This window comes from Mus musculus, chromosome 6 (genome assembly GCF_000001635.26).
Source record: "Mus musculus strain C57BL/6J chromosome 6, GRCm38.p6 C57BL/6J".
NCBI lineage: Eukaryota > Metazoa > Chordata > Mammalia > Rodentia > Muridae > Mus > Mus musculus.
The window spans coordinates 98,268,810-98,293,917 of NC_000072.6; the positions used below are offsets into that span (position 1 = coordinate 98,268,810).

A 25,108-nucleotide genomic window follows, 5' to 3' on the forward strand; every position below is an offset into this window, starting at 1 on the left:
TTTTGGGACCCGAGTACCTGGGGTTTGGGGGATGAGAAGAGATGCACAGATCACCCTGGTGTCATCCTGGGGGACCCATCTAGCTTAAACAGGATGTTCTAGGTGAGAGAGAGAGAGAGAGAGAGAGAGAGAGAGGGAGAGAGAGAGAGGGAGAGAGAGAGAGAGAAAGAGACAGACAGACAGACAGAGAGACCCCAACTTAGACAATAAGGTAGAGGAGACAGGGACAATTAGAGTGACACCCTGGTATGGATCCCTGTAACCCTTGAAGAAATCTGGTCCTGGCCTTGAGCATCTGTAACACTAGGAGACAGAGACAGGCAGATCCTCGAGCCTACTGACTAGTCCAAATGGCCATGTTCAGTGAAGACATCCTGACTGAGCACAATAATGAAGATATCCTAAAGGTGACCTCTTGTCTCCATAGGTGCACACATGGGTACATGTTCCTGCACACATTTGCACATAAATATGCAACAGTGACAGAAAGTCACTAACTCCAAAGTTTGTCTTTTTAAACTTTACTTCTCTCTCTCTCTCTCTCTCTCTCTCTCTCTCTCTCTCTCTCTCTCTCTCTCTCTCTCTGTGTGTGTGTGTGTGTGTGTGTGTGTGTGTGTGTGTGTGTCTGTTCATGTGCTTGTAATCATGTGAGGTCATAGAACAACTTTGTGGAACCACTGCCCTTCTTCCTTCACTACGTGAGTCTGATGCTTTTGACTCGTCACAAAGCCAGCTTAGCAAGTGCCTCTCTCCTGCTTAGCATCTCATGGGCCCTCATTCTAAGCTTTCTGTACAACATTTGAAAAAAAAATGTTTTCCCTCTGGATCAAAAGAGGCCTAATGTACCTTGAATCAAGAAGGTGAGGTAACGGAGAGAGTATATTTTAGTGCTAAGAACACAAGCACTTCAGATGTATTTTCTTTAGAAGTTCTATTCTTTAGCTTAAAATAGACACTGGTATTGTTGAAATAAATTTTAATGAGATCCATTTAGACAAATGTTGCTCGTGGAAAGAGTGCTGGTCTCCCAGAACTTGAAAATCTTGGTATCAAAGCTTTGATCCCTCACCACCCAGCAATGTGTCTTTGGGTATGATGCTTATGTGATTAAAAGGGATCTGGAGGGAGGGAAGCCTACCAGGGTGCTCTTCAGTTTGTCTCCATATTGGGGAAGATGATAGACACGCTTCAGGATTGATGAAAGGTCCCTTTTTTTAAATGAACTCTTGGGAGCTGGGAGATGGTTCGGTGGGTAAAGGTGCCCGGGATGTGAGTCTGTTGGCTAGAACTAGAGAGCTGAGACCTCCCTAAGAAGCTGGAGGTGGTGACGGTGCACATCTGTAATTCCACAGTTCCCATTGTGAGATGGGCAGCCGAGGAAGAAGACTTGACTGGAAGGTCCCAGGCCAGCTACACTGAGAGTGTGCAGTGTGGCAAGGAGAAAAAAAAAAAAAAAAAAAAGCCTAAGTAGTGGCCCTGTGATCTTCACACATGAACAGTGACACTCTTGTACCTTCACTCCATTTATGCAAACTTTTCTCTCTCTCTCTCTCTCTCTCTCTCTCTCTCTCTCTCTCTCTCTGTGTGTGTGTGTGTGTGTGTGTGTGTGCGCGCGCGCGCACATACGCTTTCCCCCTTCCTCCCCTTCCCCCTCTCTTTCTCTTCTTCCCCTTCCCCCTCCCCAGTTGCTCCCATCCATTAGTTATAGCGCCATACCTTCCTTCCTTTGAAGGAAGACAGCTGTTAATAGTTCACCTACTAATCCAAGAAATTTTACAGACTTAACATGTCCAAGTTCTCTGCTTCCTATTTAGAAGCCCAAACAGAGGCTTTTAGAAGCAGTCAAGCTGGGTCTTAGGAAAGCCACTATGGGGCATGGGTTAGAGAGTGAAGTAGAGTGTGCACGATCATTTTATTTAACTGTCCTTATTTCCAATTTGGCCTGTAAGTCAGTTACAGGCTTTTCCTGATGCTATTTCCATGCTCACAGGCTGCTGTGACATCCGGTTGTCTCTTTTGTCATCTTTGTTTCTTGCTTCTCCTTACCCAAAGAACTGAGCGTCTTTTTGGATGAAAACTAAGCCCTTGAATGTAGCAATGCAGAGACGTTGGTGACCCTTGCTGCACTGATTTCAGTAGAGTGCAAGGCTGAAGTCAGAGTGAAATGATTTGGGGGGGGGGGGAGATGCAGATACGGGGAAGTGGAATGTGATCACCAGTGCTCTTCAAGCATGTAATGCTAGCTAAAGGGAAGTGTACTACAGATTTCTATGCTTCATACAAAACTCTGTAGGCAGAGTATTATTGCTAGCCTCACTTTAGAAATGTCACAGACAGGAAATCTAAATTGCCAAGGGATGACTGTTTACAACAGAGGTAAAAGAGTAAGGTGGTTACTAATATACAAATGAGAAACTTTAGTAATTTCAGATTTGAGTAGGTCGCTGCCATCATTTGACTATCATGTGCTAGCCATGAACATCATGTGCTGAATATTTCAACATTTAGAACTGAGAAAGGAGTTAACGCTGGTGTGGTCTTCTCTACTCTTAAGTAAGAGGCCTAAATATCAACAAAGTAAAACCATGTGATAATACCCAAAGCAGGAGAAAATATACAATTAAACTATTTCGTATTTCATCGTAAATGGAAAACCCTGAGCAAGAAAATCAAAGGTTAATTTGAAAAGTAAGCCATGCTATCCTCTTTATCATAAGTACTTTTTCCTAACACTCAAAGAAATTGCATGTGCTGTCACTAATTATGAGCTACTAAAAGATTATCCTTTGTGCATAAAATTTTAGTAATATTTTTACTTACTTATTTATTTAACTTTTTGAGATGTGTTTATTTTTATTTTCTGTATTTGCGTCTTTTAGATACATTAACATCTGTGCACCACATGTGTGCAGTACCCTTAATGACCAGGAGAGGGCCCCAGATGTCTTTGGAACTGCAGTTACAGAAGGTTATGAGCCACCTTGTGGATGTTGGAAATGGAACTTGGGTCTTCTGTGAGAGCAGCAATTGTGCTCTTACCTGCAAAAATCTAGTGGAAAGATACTGGGAAGTCTGGGTAGTAAATTCCAGGACTGAGATTGTGGAGTCCCCCATAGAACACCCAAATATTTTTGTGACCTTTATTTTAATTTAATTATCAGCATTATTGAATGCCTGTATGAAGGAGAATCCTTCCAAGAAGGAAAGTGGCTTAAGAATCTAATGCTCAAGTAGTGTCAAGGTTGATGCATGTGCAGAAAGATGCCTAGTGAGGACATGAATAGATCTAATGTATCAAATATACACAGAGAAAGTTCTCAGAATTCTGTTGTTTTGTTCATAAGGATTGAAGCCAATGGCCAAGGCTGACTGTATCTAGCTGAGACTGTTATTTACATCTATACGTTGATCTTGCCCAAAAGATATGTTGGACATAATATACATCATTCCATGTGGGTCTTACACAATGCCACATGGTTTCTTATAGTTTATTCTGTGTTTGATGGTCAGAAGAAGGCAGAAAGTACAGAAGAAAGTTACAGAGGACCCTAGAGACATCAGGGCCACAGGAAACAAAAGCCGGTGTCACTGGGTATCAGGAGCCACCTAGGGATTCTAATTGCATGGAGTTTTCCGTAGTTAGAAATTATGATTTTTTTTAAAGTTTTGTAAAATCCAGGAGTCACTGTTTATTACTGCCACTGTCAGTCACTAAGGCTGATTACACGTCTATTTGATCAATCTTTAGTTGTGCATTCATCAAGGGTATATATTGAATACTCATTATAGAACTATGACGAGATGTTTAATACTTATATGGTATACTTCATACAAGAGGAAATAATCTATGCTAAATTCTATCATTGTCATTTAGTTTTTAATGGATATTATCCACTGTTTAAAAAAGTTGGATCTCTTGGACATGGTGGCATTTTCTCAAGATAGAATTAAAAATGATGAGGTTGGGGTTGGAACATGCATAGTTAGACACAAAAGGCACTCACTAGACTGTACTTTGTCTTACATTCAAGAGCACTATGAACTGCATTGGGAGAAGGCTTCTCACTTCTTTTAAGAAAGCCAACATAGCTCCACAACAGCCAGTATGGGTCTTTTCATTCTATAGGCTAAAGTGTGAGATCCTTCTGCTACACTCCTAGAATAACAATAAAGAATACTTTTAAAAAATAACCTACTGTGTGTAGACTGATGTCACATCCATCTTGTTGACAACAAGTACCACACTATGGTTCCCCAAACCTGTGGCGACTTACAGTTTGCATAGGTAAATAGTGAAATAATTAGATATGCTATATCTTACTACAACCTTAGCCAACTGAAGGTCTGAATAACAGAGATTGCTCTTGAAGTCGGTGGGTGGAAGCTGTGTATTTATTGCTTATTATTTAATATCTAGTCTCACTTAACAAAAGTAAATAAGTGTGGACTATGTTAAGTGCAAGCCCTGATTTCTTACTCAAAGATTCTAGTGCTTCATTTTTAGACTTCTTCAAAACTGGTGTTTGATCTATGCAATACTTTCCTCCTTACATCATTCCTTTGAGAGTTTGGAGGCCCACGCACGCTCCAGCAAGACCAAGGGGCACCCGTGAATTGAAGTATGTTGCATACCCTCCTGACCTCTGTCCTTGCAGCTTCCTCTTACCAGCAGTTTACTAAAAATATAAACTTGAATTTGAGTCTAAAGATCTAAGCTCATTCACATTTCACTGTGCTGACGCTCGGGTGAGCCTCGCAGGCCTGGCACAGAAGCATTATGGGGCCCCACCTCTGTTCTCCATCTGCAGACATTACCTTCCAGACAAACAGACCAACTTCATGTGTCTATGAACACACCCTAGGCATTTTAGAATGTGTGTCATGCAGCAGATATAAGATTGCCTGCAAGGGACCAATTGGGAAGCAGAAAGAGGTTTTCTTGAAGGAAACGGGACCTACAAACAATAAACAGGAGAGAAAAGGTAATAACAAGGAGTAGGGGTGACGTGTTGCACTAAGATGAGGGCTGCTGATTCTGTGGGCTTTACAGGCAGAGGACCTAGTTAGTCAGGAAGCCAAGCTCCCTCATCTCCTTTCTTCACTTTCAGTGCCAAGCGGTTTCTTCCTCCCTCTCTCTGAGTTGAGCCCCAACCCTTCAGCTCCACAAACTAGTCAAAGTCACCAGTGGGAAGGAGCCTGCACCTAAACTGCACCCTAGATGTATTCCGTCACAGCTGTATTGCTATAGTCTTCAAAATGTGCAACAGCAGAGGCAAGCCCTGAAGGGTGCTGTGAATGACTTCTGAGTTGTCTTTGGAGATTCTATCTTCATAGACTGAAGAGCTCTCTGGCCCTGCTTGGGTGCTCCTGAACTAATCTCGTGCAGGGCCCTTGCCCTGTTAGTTGCTAATTCAACTCACTTTGCTTTGTCAATGAAGCACACGCAAGTGTAAGAGGAAGGGAGAGAATTAGTAGTGAGGAGACAACTTGGGTAAGGAGTCACAAAAACAAGTTCTCATGCTGTTCTCTGTGTGAGCATGAATGTGCCCATATACCCATGTGTATGTGTACTTGTGTGTGCCCATGTGCCTTTTTCCTGCCAGGACTGATGCTGTGTCTACAGCAATCATGGTTTCATGATGGCTGTTTAGTGTTGTAACTCCCCATAGCAGTATTGTCTACTCCTTCTGCCCGACTCCTGCCTTGCTACTAATGAATGTGTTTGACAGGCAAGGGTCACTTTATTATTGTGACATAATGAATTGGGAGATGTGATTTCCAAGTGCTGAGGCTAACGCAGTGACACTGGCAGGGTGACGTTTTCACCCCAAGGTGCCCCAATTGTATACTCGACACACTTGGAAGAATAAATATTGATCTGCTCTGGGCAGATGTGCACAGTGTGAAATGTTAATGCTTTGAAAGGGCGTTGGATGTACAACATAGCTATTATTATGACTGTTATTATAAGGTATAAAATCGCAGCCAGTGTCTTGTCTGTACCCCTATCGTCATGATTACCCCCGCATGTTGCTTGCCACTGTGTGTGGACCACTATGCATGAGACTGGGAACCTTGCTGAGGAGCTAGGCCAGGTGCATTGATCTTGAGACTGCCCACAAAGGAGAAGAAGAAAATAATATCGTGACATCAAGCCCTGGTGTCTTGAGGCTGGGGATTTGCTCAGTGGGTAGAGCACTTGCCTAGCATGAGAGATACTGTGAGCACTGCGTAAACTGAACACAGCTATAATTACAGGACTTTGGAGGTAAAAACAGGAGGGACAGAAGTTCAAGGTCAGACTTGACTACATAGTGAGTTTGAAGCGACTGTCACAAAAACTCTTGAAGACTGCCAGTCTATCTCATGACCTCTACTCCTGCTAGCAGGTTAGAAATTTTCCACTTATCTTCCTAGTGTGATTTATTCTTTGGTATAAAATGTTTCAGGGGCTGGAGTGATGGCTTAGTGGCTTAGAGCGCTGACTATACTCTCAGATGCTCCGGGTTCTTCCAGCAGCACAAAATCCTCTGTAACTCCAGTTCTAGGAGACCTGATGTCTGTTTCTGGTCTCCATCAGGCATGGATAAAGTCTACATACATACACACATATAGGCAAACATATATATACATAAAAAATCATGTTGGGACGTCCTTCGTCATTTGGTGCGGGAGGGAGCACAAGAGTGGCGGTCAAGCCTCCGGTATCCCAAGCTAGAGGTGAGCATGGCAGAACAGGGACCCACTGCTGAGCAGCTTGCTCAGATAGCTGCAGAGAATGAGGAAGACGAGCACTCTGTGAATTACTAGCCTCCAGCCCAGAAGAGCCTCCAGGAGACCCAAGAAACTGGACAAGGATGATGAAAGCCTTCGAAAGTACAAGGAGGCCCTACTGGGCCAAGTAGCTGTCTGTGCAGACCCCAGTGTCCCCAATGTCATTGTGACCCGCTTGACCCCTGGAACTGGGCCTGAAAGGTGATCTGGAGAGCTTCAAGAAACAGTCGTTTGTCTTGAAGAAAGGTGTGGAGTACCGGATAAAAATTTCTTTCCGGGTGAACAGAGAGATCGTGTCAGGCATGAAGTACACTCAGCACACAGAACAGGAAAGGGGTCAAAATCGACAAGACTGACTACATGGTCGGGAGCTATGGACTGAGGGCTCAGGAGTACGAGTTTCTGACACCCACGGAGGAGGCTCCCAAAGGCACGCTTGCTCGGGGCAGTTACAACATCAAGTCTTGCTTCACCAATGATGACAAAACTCCAGGGAGTGGAATCTCACCATCAAAAAGGAATGGAAGGACTGAGCTCCAGCTGAGAGGTGGGCAAGGCAAGGGACAGACAGAAGGACCCGCATGCCCCACCCTAACCCTCTACCTACCCCAAACCAAAGCGCTGACAGGACCTCCCTCACCATTCCTCCCTAGTCCACTCACACAGTCAGCTCTTCTGTCTTCCCCTCCTCCACGACCTGCCTGCAGGCCCCTGGGGTCTCTAGTGTCACATTGCTTCTTCTACCTGTGCAGTGGGGGGAGGGGTGTCCCAGCCCAGGCCTCCAATCTGCTGTGTCCCTCCAGGTTTCCTCTGTCTTCCCTTCCTCAGGCTCTGGCTTCTAGAATGGAACAGAACACTGTCAGGGTTGTCCAACCCACCTTCTCGCCATTCCAGCTGAACAACCCTCATCATGAGGAAGGGCTGGGCTGTCTGTCCTCTAGTCCCACCACTCCCTGGCCAGGTCATACATCACTGTCAGTCACTGTCTAACCATGATGTCTGCATAAGCAGCTGGTCTCCCCTGTCCTTGCCTTGTCTGCCATCCCCATCCTGGTGACCCACCCAAAGGAGGCCTAGGGTGTGCTGCTGTTGCTTCCTGTGGGCCTGGCTAGCTCTTCCACTTCCGGTGGTCAGGGTTGGGAGTGACTCCAGTTGCTAGGGGAGGGTCAACTGCCAAAACTCAACGCCTCCAGCCCCATCTAGGAGGCAGGGTAGGGTGCCTTATTCCTCTGCCTTCTCTGACCCTTGTAGGCAGTACCCAAAGCCCCTGTCACCACAGAGAGCCCCTGAGGGACAAAGCCAGCTGAGCCTTATTTGTCTCACCTGGGCCCTGTGGCCTGACCCTCATGCTTGGCTTGTCAGTGTTTATTGCCTCCATTTGGGCCAGCTGGTCTGATACCTCTGCCCTGGTTCTTGGTGCCACCATCCCTGGGCAGACCCTCCCTGGACCCAGCCAGGACAAATTTGGGACCAAGTTCACATAGTTAGGAGCTGTCTCCTGTGCCTCCCCTCCATATCCCCATTCCCTGTCTGGTATCTGCCAGGCCCAGCCTCAACAGGCAGAGGAGCCTGTCACTGTTTCTCTTCTGACTGGGAAATAAACACCCCTGAAGAAAAAACAAAACAAAGAACAAACAAACAAACAAAAATCATGTTAAGTCGTGAAAACATACATACAGGTAACATTATACAAACCCAACAGACTTTATTTAGGCATACATACACACAGAAGCACACACACACATACACACATGCACACACCCTATACACATAGATTAAATAATTCCATTTGAAATCATCATTGACCATGAAAATTTACAATCTTAAACAGAGTTAGTATCTGCTTTCACTTTGGCCAAATAGTTTCTAGATAGGGGGCAGATATCTCAACCTTGATAATCCTTTGGTCCTTCAATAGAATTATTTGTGTTGTTGTGACCCCCAACCATAAAATTGTGTCATTGCTACTTTATAAGTGTAATTTTGCTACTGCTATGAATTTTAGTGTATGCATTTAAATGCAGATGTTTTTTGGGGACCTCTGTGAGATGGTCATATGACCCCCCAAAGAGATCCAAACCCCCAGGTTAAGAACCACAGGGAGAAGGGGATCTAATCTGGTGATTCTCTTCTTTGCAGAATGCCTTGGCCCTTCGTCCTGAAGAAACCTTCAGGTTTGCTCCTTTATGCTGTAAGGTGACACAGACAGAGCATCATGAATTAGAAATATGCGGATGCCTCTGATGAAGAGTTGGGGTTGGGAGCCATTGTCACCCATGCAGGAGTCTTAGAGTTGAATTTCTTTGCACTTCCTTTCATTCTTTTCAGAAGAGTAGATCATCTTCCCTAAACGGACACCTTCCTCTAGGGTTTACTCACCATCTCTTTGATGTACTGTAAGATGTTTTCATCAGCCAGTGTTTTCCTGCCTCAATCCCTCAGTCTCTCTCTAGATGCATAGCCTAAATGTCATTATTGAACTAAATTTTTACTATGTCACCCTAGGAGGAAGCCTGAGCACTTGTCCTTTCAGGATCCACTCAGTACATCAGCCATCACAACTGCCTTCCCTCCAACCCAAATGAAATTGATCTTTCAAAATTTAAAGCTATGGCCAGCGTTTAACAAGTGTTGAAGAAATAAATTAATGATTACATAACTGTGATCACCCAAGCCAGTGGGCTTCTTTACCTCTTTTTCTTCTCTTTCTTTCTCTTTTCTTTTAAACCTTTTTTTTTTTTTTTTTTTTTTTTTTTTTTTTTTTTTTTTACTTTCTATGACATGGTCAGTGAGTCCCCTATCCTTGCCTCTAATACGGAATGCTTTTTTTCCCCTTCTAGATCTTTCTTTGGCCACTTTATAGCAACCATGTTGGCACCCAAATATGGCCCCTAACTTTCCTAAATGGTATTGTCTCACTGAGACTCCTTTATTCATTCACATACTAGTTACTTTCCTGCTGCTATGATAGAATATCTGACAAAGCAATGTAAGGGACAAATGGCTTATTTTGTTATTTTGGATCACAGTTCTCAGGTATAATCCATTATAGTAATAAAAAACAGAAAAGAAAAGAGAAGAAAAGGAAAGAAAAGAAAGAAAGAAAGGAAAAAGAAAAGAGAAAAGAAGAAGAGAAGAGAAATCATGGCAGCAGGATTTTGAAGTATTGAGTCACATGGTATCCCATGGTTAAAAAGCAGGGAACAATAAAAGTTAGCACTCAGCTCTTGTCTCCTTATTCACTCCAGGACACCGGCCTGTGCCAGCATGCTACACAAAGTTATGGTTAGTCATGTCACTTTAATTAATCCAATCTAAATAATCTCTCAAAGCACAACTAAATCCCTTCCAAGAACGCTCAGAGGTTCATCACTTAGGTGATTCTAGATCCTGCCAACTTCACAATCTTAGCCATCCCAATCCATACAAAGAGAATAGTATAATTTTAAAGGGTGTTATTACTTGTCAAGTCAATAGTTGCTCAGTAAATATGAACACTCCCCTCCCCCCAAATAAGTCAGATCTCCATGAGAATTTGCTGTGTCACCATCCCCATTACTCCTGCATGATTTTGTTGTTGTTGTTTGTTTGTTTTAGGAAACATAATTCCACAATCCTGACCTCAATCTTTTATAGTATTTCTTTAGCTCAGGGGTCTTGAAAATAATGGTTGTGCATGAATGAGCAAGGCATTGTTTCCAACCCCTAGAAGACATGCTTTTCCATAGCTTTCCTTGGCTTCATCTCTAGAAACGTCTCACCTTTCTACCTACCCAGCCCCAATGACCCTTAGTCTTCACCCACTCATCCACAGGCTTCCCAGTGTCAACGACTGCCAAGCCTTCACTGGAAATAGGCTCACACTTGTCATCTCCAGGCCTCAGTATTGTCTTCCAGATGATTCCCAAGATAGTACCTCTAAAGACAGACACACGAGGAGCTAAACTTCTTGTAGATAAAAACGGACTATAATCTTCCCTTGATCCTTATCATTCATATGTGGAGTTTGCATATGAATTCGTTAATTATTTTCATCTGTTGATGAGCCTTGAAGGAGTTCCATGTGCATGCTCATTTATTGGTGCTAAGATGATGCCACTTGCAAGCTGTTCTTTTCAATGCATAGCTTAATGTATTAGCTACCTGCTGCGATGACAAAAACAATATGATTTTAATTTTAGAACGCCCATTCCCCTTGCCTTGCCAGTTATTTACCATTGCCTAAGCAGCAGGCAGATGCATTTTTTAGTGTGTGTCAAATAACAATAACTCCACTTCACCCTGCTTCTCCTTTGGATCCCACTGTCTGAAAGATAGCTTTAGCATTAGTTTGGGCTACTTCCCAGACCTTCTACAGATATCCATGAAAGCATACATGATTTTATTGCTTGCTGTAAATGAAGCCATGCTATACTTACTCTTGAGAAACTAGATTTCCCCACATAATATGTGTATATATATATATATATATATATATATATATATATACACATATATATTTTTTCATTGTTTAGAACCATTTTCTGCTGAACACAGTAAACCAGAGTGTGTACAGACAGAGCTTTATAGGTGAGTGGTGTGGCCTAGCTCTTTTCACATCCTCTCTCTTTCAAATGCAATGCTGGAACCAAATTAAAATCATACTTCAAAAATTTCTGACATGGTCTCTCCATGCAAGCCATTCTTTTCATTCTTCTTAGTGAAAGTTCTACTCAGTCTCTGATGTCCTGCTATGGCCATGGTGTTCTGCCTCCTTACCTGTGGAGCCGTCTGCTGTGCTACCTTGATCATTTATCCTTCTTCCTCCTCCATCCTTAAAGGACAGACACTGAGGATAATTATAACCACTGAAATGAACCTACTGCCTTATGTGTATACATATATTGCAAAAGTAAGTGAGACAATCTTTTGTTGTTTTAAATATCTATACATGTAGGCTGGAAGCGCCTGAAAGGTAAAAATACACCCTAGAATACTTTGAGTCATATCTACGGTGGTCATTTGTATGCTGGTGCTATGGCAGCCTCTTTGTTAGACATAGCTATAGATGGAGAGTCCCTTCCTTATCAGGATGTGCCCTTTGGTCAGAAAACCTGGATGAATGCATTAGGATCTATAGGAGGGTTTAAATGGAGCAACATAATTTTGAAACAATGGGGAAAATTGAGTGGTTTTTCTCTTGTTGTTTGTTATTTAATTGTTCCTTGTTTGAAGTAGAATCTTGTCTGGTCCTGGAGTCTAAAAATTATCCCTTTATCTAAACAGGGTGAGCATTGATGACTTCCCAAGGAAAAAGAAAAAAAATACTATATAGGAGGTTTAATCTTAATTAGTTTTTCTTACTCCATTTTCTTCCTGACTTTTTTATGCTTATTGAATTCTGTAAATCTAATTATTTAGCTTTTGCTTTATAACTCCTAAAATATCTAGAGTAGAAATGTTTAGTTTTGTGAAGGTATGCCAGAAACAAACTGCAAAGATGGTTCAAAATTAGAAGCTGAATCTTAGAGCGAGCGGAATGCTCAGAGAGGACTAAATTGGCTGGCATGGACTGTGTTGACCTGTCTGTTGACTTTATACAGTTCTCTTCAATTTGCTTTGGGAGAAGAAAGTCGATGTTGAGTCCATGCTAAGTTAGTCATCTTATACATATCTTGTCCCCATCCTTGTCCCAATCTGGAGAGCAGACAAATGAGTTTGATAGTCTCTTATTGCCCAGGCTCCTTCAGATATTAGTATAGTGAGAGAATTATAAGGACCCCAAAATGACCTCTCATTGCTTCTTCTCCCCCATACAGGATGCTGTGTGTATAGTTTGGATGTCAACTTGAGTCTCTTCTCAAAAGGGCATGCCCAACATTAGTTCATAGTTGCAAAGTTTCTGTCTTAATCATGTATGTCTGAGGCGACTCTAATGGTTACTTTTTTCCTGCTGAAAAAAAAAATACCTGAGAAGAAGCAACCTTACGGAAGGAAGGGTTAAGTTTGGCTTATAATTCAAGAGGACAAAATACATCATGGTAGGAGGTGTGGCAGCGAGAGTGACAGGCAGTGGTTCACATGGCATATACATTCAGGAAGGAGAAGAGTGTGAACATGAAGCAGGGCTGGGCTATAAAACCTTCAGGCCCATCCCTGGTGAATCACGATTTATAGTGGTTCTTCCAAAAGGAGCCATAACTTTTCAAAGAGCCCCAGCAGCTGGGGTCCAGGTGTCCAGACACATTCTCCTACTGGAGACATTTCATATTCAAATCTCCATCTCAAAAGTGATTATTTTCTTAAGAGAAGCACCTTGCACTACAGAGAACTTGAGGTTCAGGTACCAGACAAAAGCTCTGTTCCTTTTATATCCCATCTAAGGGCTCTGTAACTGCAAAGCAGGTTTTTTTATTTTTATTCTAATTTCTTCTTTAGTCAATAAAAGGCTGACCCTGTCTGAAGATCAGTGAGGCTCAAGTCTGCAGTGGATCAAGCACTCTCGAGTTGTTCAGGGCTTCCCCAGTACTCTGTCCTCCCTTTGGCTGAGATCTGTAACCTTCTTATATAGTTATGTATCATATGCTGATGTTCTCTTCAGTTCACTGTCCCATACTTGTTCAGTGCCTGGGAAATAGCCAATCATCTGTCAATGCATTTTACTAAATAAATGAAGCAGCAAAATCAATCTACTATTACATTAGGATATTACTTTTTTCTTCTTCTTTTTTTTTTTCCAATGAGCAAATGGGCTATCTGAGTGACAGCAGATGACAGAAGACAGCTCTGTTTTCTCTGATGAGGTGTAAAACCAGGACACTGATAGGCTCGAGTTACAATGTTCTAGCCAGTGATTTGGATTTAAAGAGGAGTTCTCATTCTTTAGAGGCTCAGGATAAGCACAGTTGGCACAAACTCTCCGGAAGCAGGATCTTCCTCTCCACGTGGAAGTCGGTCACTCTAGATGGCCACAGGTCTTCAGCCTCCAAGGCTGAGGGAGCCATCTTGGTGAGCATTCCCTGTGAATGAAGCCTTCCTTAATCGGCTTTTCCTATCTTATGTCATCCTAGGAAAATGACAAGCAGTAACTAAGCCAGAAGCAAGCAGGAAAACGGGGGGAAATCACCAAGTCTGGGACCAAAGCAACAGAATTACATTTTTTTTTTTACATTCCTTCACTGGTATTTGTGAAAGAGAAGCAAACAAAGTGGATTTTTGTCTTTGTGTAGACATCGGACAATAAAAATCAGGAGAACATACATTTTTTTTGACTTCCTATTTTTTGGAGTTCTCTTGGAATTTGGACGCTAATTAAAAAATATGTGTTTCCTAGCCCTTCTTACTGTGAAAAATCCTTGGCAATATAAACAGATGCACGGGTTGGATTTTCATTCTGACACCAGACTGTCTGAAATAATGGCTGGAAGGAAGTGTGAATTCTTTCGCTCCTCATGCTTCAATTATAAGTACTTAATTTGTTTCTCTTTCTACTGCTGACTGGAGTCCCAATCTGTTTTATTTTTTCATCTGGCTAGCATGGTGGTTTCAGAAGCCCCTTGTTTTGAAAAGTTTATTTGGTTCATAGCAAATGAAACAAACTATAAGTAAGAATTATTGTCATGTGCCAGGGCTCATCACCGGGATGCAACAATTAAGATATTAAACAGTGTTCCAAATTTTCAATAACATGGGCTATTAGAAGATACACTATGGATCTTTGAGAAATGGTTTGAAAGCACTGACTTATTCTCTTGAAAGCCTGAACCATTTGTTATACGGTCCAAGTTAATAGCTCACTAACTCATCATAACCTTGCATGGTCAAATAACTTCTTCTTCTTCTTCTTCTTCTTCTTCTTCTTCTTCTTCTTCTTCTTCTTCTTCTTCTTCTTCTGCTTCTGCTTCTGCTTCTGCTTCTGCTTCTGCTTCTGCTTCTGCTTCTGCTTCTGCTTCTGCTTCTGCTTCTGCTTCTGCTTCTGCTTCTGCTTCTTCTGCTTCTTCTGCTTCTTCTGCTTCTGCTTCTGCTTCTGCTTCTTCTGCTGCTCCTGCTCCTGCTCCTGCTCCTGCTCCTGCTCCTGCTCCTGCTCCTGCTCCTGCTCCTGCTCCTGCTCCTTCTCCTTCTCCTTCTCCTTCTCCTTCTCCTTCTCCTTCTCCTTCTCCTTCTCCTTCTCCTTCTCCTTCTCCTTCTCCTTCTCCTTCTCCTTCTTCTTCTTCTTCTTCTTCTTCTTCTTCTTCTTCTTCTTCTTCATCTTCTTCTTCGGTAGTCATTGTTTATTACCCATAAGAGACCATTGGCTGACACGTTTCTAGCCTGTGCTGTGTCTTTGGACATCATGATGTCTACTAGGATGAGGTAGCACATGCCAAACACTGATGATGTCTATTAGCCAAACACTGATGCCATCAGTTCCTGGGCGTGAAGTAGTGTGGAAGAGCTAGTGAGGGTGACCCATGTAGACTGTCATTACTTTTGTTTTGCACACTTCACTATGGAAAAGTTTAGCTTCATTTTTCAGGGAGTAAAATGTAAAATTGATGATAAACCAATGATACCCAGAGATCACGATAAACATAGCAAAGACTGTTTCATGCTTCTCCAGAGTTTTTTTTTTTTCCTAAGTATCTGTCTATGCACTTAATGTTGCAAAGGGCTTTTATAACTTATATTGGTACAAAACTCTAAAAATGTTTATGCCTCACTTGTAAATATGATGCAAGGCATAAAGAAGGCTAGAGTTGTAGGGCAGCAAGTTTAAGCTGTTTTCTTCCTTGTAATCCCGAATGTGTTGTAATTGCATCTCCCCATTTTTGAGATTAGGAAGGTGAAGATTGATGGTGTTAAGCAAACTACACAAATTCATAGTCAAGAAGTGAACAGGAAGTGTTTAGACGAGGAAGAGTAGAAGGTCAGCCCTGTTTCCTAATTCCCTCCTATGGTGGTTCTGTTGTATTGGCTCTTTGCTTTGAAGCTTTCCTAAAACCGATTTGTTTTGAACGCATGTACCCATTTTATAGACAGAAAAAATTATAATTTTCTCCTCATAGAGTTCAGAAGTCATTGAGATGGTTTTAGGAGCAAGGTCTGATTCCGATAATTTTGTCCATGCTTACATTCATTTTGTAAGAATATGCGCTCAGAGCTGGTATTTACTATCTAGACCTATGAGACGATACCAGCACTGTTCCTCAGTGTGGAGAGACTGGATACACCATCTTTGCTCATGGAGAAAGTTAAGACAGTTTCCTGGTTAATAATGCATCCTGCGATTCCCGATGTGTTTACAACAGCAAGGGAAAGGATATGGTTTCCAATGGAAAAGTGGATGGTGGGACCTCGATTCCTAAGACACCCCTTCCCTCCCTTCTTTTAGACAGCACACCAAGATATTGGTCTCTAGTTGATCTGTAATGTCAATGTGACAGGGATAATTCTTCAGAAATGGTGGAAACAACACTACCGTGACATCATTGATCATTTTGCTAAAATGCATCTGTGATTTTGTTTACCATAAAGCCTTTCCTCTTCTTTGCAGGACAGTTGTTTCGTGGTGAGGAATTTGAAATCTCAGTGCCACATGACCAGGTTTTGAGGCAGAAGCTTAGAAAAGCATGTTAGCTTCTAAGTTGTTTCCTGTTTTTCTTGGCCTCATTGCAATCCTTGCCAAAACTTGCCTCCTTCTCTGCTGCATTAGTAATGCAAAATGAAATTCATTGTGCCCATTATATCTGTTAAATGGTTTCCATTTTAACTTGAGAAAAATGTATTGACGTTCATGTGTTTGGCATGGGGACTGTGTATCTCTATCGAGGATAGCAACTTGTCTGTTGGAATTACAGTGCATTATGTATAATGCCACTTTTAGCCATGCATGTACATTTCCTGGAATCTTATTGTGTCAGGGCTTGGAAAGTTTACACAAGCATTGGTAATCTAATTTTTGTCTGGTGGGTGGGTGGCTGTGGAAATATGGAGTATTTGACATAGCAACTGTCTTAGCCATCTGTGCCAGGAAAGGGGTGGCTGGTAGAGTGTGTAGTCAGGTAGGTAAAAAAAAAATAACCATCAAAATAACAGATTGAAAAAATATTGCCCCAGGCCTACCCTAAATATTAATTTCTCAAGAGCATGAAGATATAACAGTTATTGTGACATTGGGTTTCTTTTGGTTTGGTTTTGTTTTGTTTACATGATTCTGTCTTAGTGTTCTCTTGTCTCTTACCCACAATCCTTCTCTAAACTGTATGATTCTGCCCTCCTTTGTCTTCTGCTGGCACCAGCCTTTGGCTCATGAAGGTCTTTTTACAGTCCCTAGAGGATCAGGGGATCTGACATAATTTTCTTGCTGAGTCTTTTCATTGAAGATTTTTCAGTTGCTTTGTCTGAAATATCTCTGAAATATCGCCCATCAAGCGATATTCGTTCATTTTCCTTTGCTCACTTTGAAATTGGGGGCTGCATTTGGCATGGTGGTCCTAGGGATCTAGATAATGAGTTGTGTTCTTTAACAGGCAAGAGGAAGATGCTGTGCTTTACTCTCTGTCTCTCAGAGTTCATCAAGTTCTGCTTACTGAGCTGCTAGTGACCTGTGATGTACTATTTTGGTCTAGTTCTAACCATAATCCAGCCACCTACTGAGGAAGATTTCCTTAAGATGGCCACTGTCAGCATTTGGGGCTGGATAATTTGGTTGTGGGTTAGGTATCAGTTTCTATATAGCCTCTCTCTACTTTCTAGACACCAACAGTACTTTTTCCAATGTTCCCAGATACTCCTAGTATCCCCTAGTATATGGTGTGGTGTGGTGTGGTGTGTATGTGTGTGTGTGTGTGTGTGTATGAATTCCCGCCCCCACTCCCCCAGTTGGAAATCACAGACCTAAAGCCAGGTTGAAAAGCACATCTGGACAGGAATTTCCATAAAAAACCCACAGAAGTCAAGCACTGACATCCTGAGAGGAATTTGTGGCTTGACTCTGTATCACAGACCCAGGAGAAAACACTGTGATAACTGTCTAGGGTTTCTTAGACTGACTAATAACAGAGTAGGTTAGGGTCATCTTTAATGCCTTCCATCTCTGCTCTTTGCACCTTGACTCACAGAAAGAAGATCCAGTTCTTCTCATACTCATACCCTAACCACAGTCTCCCCAACACTCTGTGTTCTTATGCCCCCACTCTGTGCTCTTGTGGTTGTCACTGGCTGGAATAGAGGCAAGGTGTGTATTTATTTCTTTAATCTCCTTCATCTCCAAGTAGGAGTAGTCCATTCTCTTCTGAGGAGCAGTTTGAATAGGATGCATCCCTCCTCTGGAATGCACCACAGCCAAGAATTAATGCTGATCATGATGAATATTTGGGCTTCCAGTCTTGCAAGCCCAGATGCACCCAACCACTGTAGTGTAGACATGTTGTTCATGGTTAGTTCTTTCCTGGTGCTTCCTTGAGTGAGTTCCATTTATTATGTTTAATGGCAGTCCCATGAGCCTGTCAAAAGGGCATCCTGTTTGCTACTGAAATAGTAATTAACGTAACTTGCAAACAAATGAGGTAACGCAATGCATTTGATAACATCAAGTTGATTACTATTTCAGTGCTATGAAAGCAAGGGAAATATGCTAGCAAATCTATCTGATCAATATATGGGATGTAAAAAAGGGAGCGGAGACAAGATTGACTGATGAGTGAAACAGAACTGCCACAAACAGGCTGACAGCCAGCTGTAAGTCTCTTTAGGGCAAATGCAATTAACTTAGAATAATAGACTCAAATGTGATGGTTAGAAATGCGTTTTTATTAACAATCCCAGACTGAATCATTTTGCTCTTGTAGATAAAATGGTCCTCATATTGTGTGTGTGTGAGTGTGTGTGTGTGTGTGTGTGTGTGTGTGTGTGTGTGTGTGCATATATGAACATACACATATATGTCCCTGCATTTATACCCAGGTTTCTCACATTCCTATATGCTCTGCTTACAATTTGGGTGGAATAGTTGATTTTTAGGATAATGTACTTTCAAAAGGGAATTCATTCATAAATTGTCTCCAGGACTATAAATTCTGAATATTCTCCCAAATTACATATATAAAAATCACGCTACTTATCTGGAGCTATTAAACACGGAGCCAGTGAGCCTCGGTCCCAGCACTGCTGGTCCTTGGGGGATTTGGCATCGCAATCAGGGATTTACAGATTTCGTTCTGAAGAGGAGAAGTCATTACTAGAAACCTAAGCTCATTTCCTCTCCTTTAATAGCTATTTTAAATCATTCATTTAGAAAATACATTAACTATTTAGGGTACCAGCAATGTATTTCTCTTGGCGTCAAGTCTGCATTTTTAAAGAGTTTTTTTTTTCTTCTTCTTCTTCTTTTTTTTTCTTCCAAAATGATTTTCAAAGAAGATGGAGATCTGGGGAAGGAGGAGACCCAATAAAATTTTGTTCATATGAAATTATTTTAGCTAGTATTTTCTTTCTTCGTCGTTTAAGACAAAAACAGATTAAAACTTTAACAAAATAGTTGAAAATCAGCTAAGTCTTTTCATGTTGTAATTCTGACGGAGGGAAAAGCCCGGGGAACTGAGGAAATTCTAAACTGGACTTCGAGTGCAGTTAACGACCGGTGTTCTCTAGAAACGAATTTGTTAATAATTTAAATAGAAAGCATTTTAAATTCTGAACTACTTAATACTGATACCGACCTTACCAAGAGAAAAGGTAACAACAGGAAAAAAAGAGAGATGACAGTTAAAAATAAGTGCTGAATTTCTGCAAAGAATTTAGAAGACAGAGTCTTGCATAACACTTTGCAAACTGCTTTATATATATTTTTTCAAATGCAAAATAAGGTTCTTCCAGTTATGTAATTGCTATTCATTCAAAGGACAGCAGAAAGGTTGACAGTTTAAAATGTGTTCTCCCTGTCACCAGCCTGTGTGTTTGCACCACTTTGTCGACTGATGCTGTTTAAAACAACCTCTGCAGGAGAGGGCTGCCAACCACCATTTAGGACACTGACGTTGTTATTAGTGTGCATATGTTAGATCATCCTCTTGATCTTCCTGCCTGCTTTGTTCTTTTGATATGGCAGCACACTGAAATTGACAACAGCCTCCATTTACGTAACAATAACATGCATTGTTAAATACATATGTGTAGATAGGCAGAGAGCAAGCTCTTTTATCCCCGGAGAGATAGCAAAGTTCACTATACACTATTAGTACCCAGAGTGTATGAGGATATTCTGGGGAACACAGCAACCATTAAAAAGTACTGACAGTGTCAGGAGTCTTAGAAAAATCATATTTTGATACTTTTACACATTTACGAAAAAAGAATAAAAGTCATATTCTTGCTTATGCAGCGAAGATTAGGCTGTCCTGTTTTTCAGTAACCCAGTTATTGTTCAGTCTGCTGTGTTTCTTAGAATGACACATTATGAAGACAAAGTGGAGAGTCTCAAGATGGGAGGGTCATCAAATAAAAATACAAAATATACCTTCAAATTTGAACCTTTTCTTAATGACAAGTAGGTTTTTAGATAAAGATGCCTGGTGCTGGGATGGAGAGATGGCTCAATGGTTCAGAGCATCAACTGCTCTTCTGAAGGTCGTGAGTTCAAATCCCAGCAACCACATGATGGCTTACAACTATCCATAATGAGATCTGATGCCCTCTTCTGGGGTATCTGAAGATAGCTCCAGCGAGTGAGCGGGGCTGGAGTAAGAAGAAAACGTGTCTACAGACAGTTACAGCGTACTTACATATAATAAATAAATAAATCTTTAAAAAAAAGATGCCTGGGGCCATGTATAGGGCTTAATACTATATTTAATAACAATCTAGGTATATATAACAATATCTGAAGCATACTTGATGCTAATAATATATGCATTGTTTTTTAAATTTACATAATGCTCCATATTTTATGTTTAAACTTGTGAGCCAAACTAAGAGAAGGTACATGGCACTGTACCTGTTGGGAGCCTGATTATAGAGGGAGACAAACCCTGGTTGCTGTTGTATTCATTTTCTCTCCTTCCATTTAAAGTCCTTTACTCTTACCTTCCCCAGACATGACAATGCTCCTTCTGTGACTTAATCTTCATTTCAGCATGCTCACAGTCAGAATTTAGCACCACGTTATCAGTAAGATAGAGCTAACACTTCTTAGGCAAGTGTTCTTTACAATGGTAGGAACAGTTGCAATTGCATCCCATGTGGAAAATTAGTGGTGTCCTTTTTAAGTCTGCTCTAAAAGGTATACTCAAGAAGTATACTCTTGGATACTTCATATATCTTCTTTATCATGTGATATCTATGTTCTATTAAATGAGTCACACATTGTCTAGAAAGTATAGAATCTTTTACCCTGGGCTTCATACTAATTTTTGCATCATAAACCCAAGCTATAATTTCATTGTATTATAAAATAATATATGACAGCATATCTCTTGTAAAACTCAGAATTTATGACCTTCCCACTTACCAGTATCCAGTGTCTCCCTCCCTTAGTCATTATCATTTGACTTTATTCTGACTGTGTTTGTTCTTTGTAGAACTTGCTTCTAAAATGATCAAAATAAGAGTCTAAAGCAAGTTAATATAGTCTGTTTTTATTATTTAAAAGCTAGGAAGTTAAATGGCGAAGGAAATGGGTGAATAGGCAAGGGCTTATTATACTGAAGCACAATATAAAGAATACCAAGCCATAGGTTGTGACTTACAGTCTTCAGCATAGAATCTGATGAGACACACACACACAAACAAATGGTTGTGCAACATTATAATAAAAATATCATATGAATCTCTAGTATAAAACCTAATATCATAGCCGGGCATGGTGGCACACGCCTTTAATCCCAGCACTTGGGAGGCAGAGGCAGGTGGATTTCTGAGTTTGAGGACAGCCTGGTCTACAAAGTGAGTTCCAGGACAGCCAGGGCTACAGAGAAACCCTGTCTTGAAAAACAAACAAACAAACAAACAAAAACCCACAAAACCATAATATCATGCATCATGCATTGACACAATACATTGGAAGGACCGTTAAGAACAGATTAATTTGGCTGGAGTATAAGACTGCAATTGTAAGAAATTCCAGGAAATAGAAATTGAGAAATCAGTACATCTTAACACTTAGAGAGTTGTAAGTCACTGGAAGGAGAATTCCAAGCAGGAAAATACTTGCTCAAATTAACTGTGAGCACACTGGCAGCAGATTGAAAGAACAGTAGTAGAATGGGAGATCACTGTTGGGAATCCTGGAATCCATCATTCAACCGAAAGATAACCAAGGAGCATAAAGAAAGTGTTAATGACTAATTAGAAATGGATGGAATGCAAGATTTTCAAGAGAAGAGAACTAAAGAACTCAATATCTTGACATTAGGGGATATTGGTAAATCTAACAATTGAAGTAAGCCAGAGGCTGAAGCTGCTGTTTGATGGCAGGGTCATTATTTGTGTAAGGTCTACACAACAAAACCACTATGCAAGGGCAAGGCAAACAAAAACACACTACTGAGTAGGAGGTCAGCCTACTCAATACAGCAAGACATTTGCTGAGGGTCACCCATGTGACTCCAGGGAAAGGACATGGAGAGTAGAAGTGAATTGACTGGCCAGGAAATGGTTCAGGTAGCTTTACGGAAATCATTGCAAGTGGCAGGCTCACTTCACCCTTTCTACTTAATCCATTTTGGTCTGAAGAAGGTCGCAAGCTTTGAGACATTACATTTCACAGCACTAGGAGTAGAGGAGGTCCTTAATCAAGTCACTAACAACAAAGTGCTTCATGTTACACAGTGTGTGTGTGTGTGTGTGTGTGTGTGTGTGTGTGTGTGCGTGTGCGTGTGCGTGTGCCTGTGCCTGTGCCTGTGCGTGTGCGTGTGCGTGTGCGTGTGTGTGTGTGTGTGTGTGTGTGTGTGTATTTGGATCAATGTGAACCAGAAGTCATTTTCATATGTGAGGTGGGTCAAATGGCTGGTAACATGATGTCGCGTACAAGAGTCTTGTGTCTTTAATAATTTCTAATGAAACTAAAGTTGGATCCATTTGTTGCTTCTAACCTTATTGCCACCTTCCTTGTAGTTATAATATGGAGCTATATAAGAGCCAGCATGCCAGATGGAGCCCATGCAGACATGAGCATTGGTTTGGATGCAACTAAAGAGACAACAGACAGATGTTGCAATTGCTGTTAATGCTACGGTGGAGAACAGAATTTAATGTTTGTCCCCTCCACGGATCTCCATAAGGCCAATCCTCCTCTTCTCTCCTTCCTTCATACTTCTCTGTAGTTCTAAGCAGGCTCTCTTTTCTCACCATATCCCAGGTGCCCCTACTGTGGCAATGGAAAGACATGCGCTGTGCTTGACTCGAGGAGTGCTGCCAATGAAGGGAAGCCATCTTCCATGGACTCCCTCCTCCCTTGTCCATTTTTGGATGTTAGTGAGATATTAGTATGGCATGAAGCCTTTTTGCTCTTTGCTGTATTTATTTTGTTAAGATTAGAGTTGCTAAGCTACGGTGGTTATTCCAAATTGTAGCCACAAATGCCAGTGGTCATAAAACAAAGTACTAAAATTCCTTTATTTGCTAAGGCTAATAAAAAAAAATTCTTGAGGGGGTGAGGGAGTTTTCTGGCAAAAAAGTAAATAAAGAAAGAACAGCACACCAAAGTGGTCTATGCTATAGAGTACGTAATTAGATCCACACGTCTAACTGATGCTGTTATTTTGTTTAAAACTCTAGAGAGATGTTCTGAATCTGGGCTGTTTAGGAACTTACTGGTTTTAAACAAAAGGAATGATCACTGTTAGAGTTGGAGCCCTTGGTTCTCCTAATCATGCGCAGGTAAAGTATTAAATCTGTGTAGTTCTGCTCACTCTACTGTCTGTACGTGGTTTGTAAGTTAATCCTAACTCCACTATCATTAGTGGCATTTTTAGATATTTAAAAAGAAGCCATACCAGTGTTCTAGCTTTATTATGATTAACATTTTTGCTAATTTTATTTTTCTTCATAATAAATCATATTTTAAAAACTCAAAATTCTTTGCAAACCAGATTTTAATAAACTCCAGGACATTTCTTTGAGCTTGTAAGTAAATATTTTTTAAGGGATACTTAAAAGAAAAACCATTAAATGATTTGGGTAGGAAAATAGTTTCTGAGCAGCCAGCTTGGCAGCAGTCTACTCAGGGAACGTGTGTAATTTCAAATTACTCTATGTTTTTATTCCACAAAAAAATTCCAACTTCCCCACAACACTTCAAATACTAATACCCAGACTTTCCACTGGCCAATCCTTTGTTTGTCCTGGAAGCATCTTACAATTTGGGACCAAGAAAATATTGTGTTCCCTTTGGATTTACAGACATAAACACATGTATTTCTTCCTCAGCACACAGCTCTTTTCAGGGAAAGCCAGGTTTAATGGGCAGATTTTCAAATAATAAGGTTCCTTCAAAAGGAGGTGGGATATTCGGCTGAGAAGAAAAAAAAGAAAAAAGTAGTCCTCAATAAAACTTAATCTATGTACCCAAAGATGGTTATGAAGCAATGGCATGCCAGTGTGATTTGATTAAAAGTAATATCCTGTGAAATCATCATGGAAATGCCTGTCCAGAGGGACTTCAAGTATATGCTGTGCACTGTGAAATTGTATTCATTAAGCCAAACTTGCAATGCCCAGTGGAGTCCTTCTCTACAACAAGCTTGTAGTTAATTGTTATTCCATTAGACAAATTGCAGAAAGGTGGTTTCTTCCCACATCACTGGAGACAAAGTGACTCTTCGTGCTCTGTGGTTATGACTGTCTCTGCATTTTCAGACGCCAGTGAGTGGTAGGATTACATCTCTGACATCTGAATTCTGGGAACTTACGGCCTACAAGGTGAAATGATTGAATATGGTTGTCAGCTTTCATGGTCTGCTTTGATTGTTCATCTCTGCCACAGTGATAAGGATTTATATCGGACTTGTATCTCGTCTGACTAGATATTATAAGGTATAAGGTTATAGGTGTGCAAGGTCTCCTTCTATTTAGCCAGGAGGGTACAGTCAGGTTTATCAGCCTAAACTTTTCCCTCTTCCACTAGTATCATAGATGCATATCCTTGCTCTGGCCTTGTGGTGGTGGAATATGTACATCCATGTTTGTTTTAGGAGGGATAATGGCTAGACTTGACAGAGACAGGGACAAGAACAGTTGCTTCTGCATCTTGCACTGAGAATTGAATGTCTAAGTAGACATTGGTTGAAAAGAGATGGACATCTAAAGACAACATATGACAACATATGTATAGTACTGGTCTAAATTCTATTGTATATGGCCCACATTAGCCAAATTGTAG

The 25,108-nt window shown here is 41.1% G+C and overlaps 1 protein-coding gene and 1 pseudogene across 1 annotated transcript in view; one reads left to right on the forward strand and one right to left on the reverse strand.

Moving 5' to 3' along the window:
• The window catches only part of Gm765 (predicted gene 765), a 104,741-nt gene that overhangs the window by 30,796 nt on the left and 48,837 nt on the right, over positions 1-25,108 (reverse strand). The gene's annotated exons all lie outside the window — the stretch shown is intronic.
• On the forward strand, positions 6,648-7,504 carry Gm7892 (predicted gene 7892; annotated as a pseudogene).